The sequence below is a fragment of the Lissotriton vulgaris genome, chromosome 12, assembly GCF_964263255.1.
Source record: "Lissotriton vulgaris chromosome 12, aLisVul1.2, whole genome shotgun sequence".
Lineage (NCBI taxonomy): Eukaryota > Metazoa > Chordata > Amphibia > Caudata > Salamandridae > Lissotriton > Lissotriton vulgaris.
Genome location: NC_141700.1, coordinates 711,979,039 through 711,981,957, shown reverse-complemented (window position 1 = coordinate 711,981,957; position 2,919 = coordinate 711,979,039). Strand labels below are relative to the sequence as shown.

The following is a 2,919-nucleotide window of genomic DNA, read 5'->3' as shown; positions in this document are numbered from 1 at the left end:
AGCTTGAAAGGTACAATACGGAGCCCATGCTAGTCTTCCTTGGAAAGCAGCGTCGATAGAAAATGACTGTGCAGCATAATAAACAGTGACTGACATCCATTTTGAACAAGAGGGCTTTGGGCACTAACTGTAAGGCCCAGTTAGCATAAATAACGAAACACAATGTAATCGGTCATAGCAACATTGTTGCAATGGAAATATGGTAGTTTTACTTTAAACACGTGAATTCGAGAGTATTCTTATTCTGCACTACGTTAATAATGCGCACATAGTAAAAAAAAAAATGCACCAAAACGTACTCAATTAGGTTTCAAAATAATGTCTAAGCTCAGCCATATCCCTCCAGCAAGGGAACTAGCTACCAGAATTAACATTATCGTGATTATCCCCTGAAAACTGCTGGCCACATGGTCAACAAGTTGCTCGTGGCTGCCTGTAACTGCTTGTTCAGACAGTTACGACGGACCGGTCGGGGTATTACTCCACGCATGTTCCTACAATAAACACTTTTCTTAAAGTGCAACGCTTCTGAGTCTTTATTGCGACTTCCACACCACACAAAAATCTAGGCAGCATTCGCCTTTTCCCGTTCCCGTAAAATACGCTAAAATGCAGCAGGCGTGTGACAAATTTGGCAACCCTGAACAGCTTTACTATCACATTTGCACTCATTTCCATAATATTAAGTTGCACTTCTTTTAAATATAAATGTACAAGTGAGCGCCTGACTCTCCATTTCATGATTCCGCCCCTTCCCCTTTTCCTCCTTCTCTTACACCTGGACCCCAAATTACGGGACAACGGAGTATTATTTTTTAGGGCAGGGACATAATACATAAAAGAAAGTCGAAAACTTGGAAAACTCTAACATTTGCAACCAAAAAGGCAGGAAGTTATGCTAATTTACGGTCTAAATACTAAATATTTTCAAAGCACCCCTAATTTCCCATTACTGAAACATCATTAACTCAAAGCGAGAGAGACTATTGCCTGGCACATAACACAACACAAACCAACTGAAAGCTACAGGACCGCCAGTTTAAATACTCGGCTTCCGCTTTTTCTCACACCTGCCTCTCAATTGGCTAAAACTCAGCGTTCCGCCTACCTCTCTTCTCAGGCGAGTTTGCGGGTAATCCGCTGTGACGCTCTATGTGATTGGGTTGCTTATTGTTGTCCAGTTCTAACTGGTATTCTGATTGGCTCCCCTACCGGCAATCGGTTGCTGTCATATGTTGCTCCTTGTTATTCCAACTATAGTTCTGACTGGTTCTCTTACCAGCACCGTGCTCAAGGCAATCAGGAGCGAATATGAGGTTACGAGGAATATTTTGTGCACTCCCTGGTAGCTGCTACCAGGGGTGACGCTGTTCTAAAGCGAGACTTTCATTTGCCAGCCGAGTGTTAGTAGGTTAACGTCCAATCCAAACGGAAATGACGCGGTTTGCGTAGTGTAACTAATGGGGCAGAGTCAGGTCAAAAGGAAGGTAGCGTGGCCGAGCGGTCTAAGGCGCTGGATTTAGGCTCCAGTCTCTCTGGAGGCGTGGGTTCGAATCCCACCGCTGCCAAGATTTTAGTTTTGCAGCTCTGAATTTAAATTATGTATAATTAAATTAGCATTAACTTTTTCACTTGGTTGCAAAGTGATACACTAGACCATTTTATCTATAACGTGTTTATGTTTCATATTTATATCTCCAATCTCACACTTATATATTAAACAAGCATTTACAATGCAACACTCTCGCCTTTGCAAAAGTTAGAGCTATTGGCATTGTAAATGTCAAAATGTTTATTTATGTGTTGGTTTTGAAAACAGATAAATAAATGGCATTGTCATTTACAATGCCAAAAGCTTAATCTCTCGCCAATGCAAGACCTATTGGATTTGCAATGCAATAGGTTGCGGATTTACGCGAGTTTGAGCTATTGACATTGCAAATAACAACGCGTTTTATTTATGTTTCAAAAACACACACACACACAGCCCCACACACACACAAACAGGCCCACACACACAGAGGTACACACACACACAGCCACACAAACACACACACGCACAGCCACACACACACACAGAGCCACACACACACAGACCCACACACACACAGAGCTACACACACAGAGCCACACACGATCAGGTCGTCATAGGAAGAACAAGGTATAGGATCCTGTTAGGATTGAGACGTCATAGATAAATAAGACTGACGAGTGTGCACTATTAATGCCTTCGCCTCAAAGCTTGCATGGTGCATAACAGTGTACATTCTGCTGTGTGCTCAAGACCAAAGCCCTCATCTCTCAATGCCACTCACGCGGGCCTTCAAGCTTAAACCAGTATCCCCATTGCCATATCCCATTATCAATCATCCTAATTGCCCTATTGCCCCACAACTCTGCATCTTTATCCCCCTAGCTACCTCCTCAATCACTGTCCCATCCTCTCACAAGATTACCGGCGCAGGCCATAAAGGTGAAATCCAGAGAAGACAACTTCATTAAATAGTACTGCAAAAAAAAGCCATGTGATTCTCCCAATGTACAGTTTTCCAAAAGAGCCCTTTTTGTGTAAGATTAGGAGGCACCTGTTACTCGGAACACAGCGCCTCATGCTCGAGGACTCTGGCTTCCGGTTTCAACACACTTGTAAGGCAAAGGCAAGCACACGCGTAAACACATTTACTCCACAAACAACTGCGCACAATACGCAAATGAGCGCAGCCAGTACAATACAGATACGAACATTTCAACACCAAAACATTTACATTTTTCCAAAAAGAACAAATAATGCATATATAAATGACATAACGGAATATACCTGGAGAGACCATATTGATCAGACATATAATGCCACCCCACTCTTAGGTGAAATAAAGCAGGAAGTTCCCACTCCAGAAACCACGTACAAAACACAAAAGT

The 2,919-nt window shown here is 42.7% G+C and overlaps 1 non-coding gene across 1 annotated transcript; it reads left to right on the top strand.

Moving 5' to 3' along the window:
• The first annotated feature begins 1,486 nt into the window (after nucleotides 1-1,486).
• Nucleotides 1,487-1,568, top strand: TRNAL-UAG (transfer RNA leucine (anticodon UAG)). Its single transcript has one exon. It is a non-coding gene; the product is annotated as a tRNA-Leu (tRNA).
• Nucleotides 1,569-2,919: the final 1,351 nt, after the last annotated feature.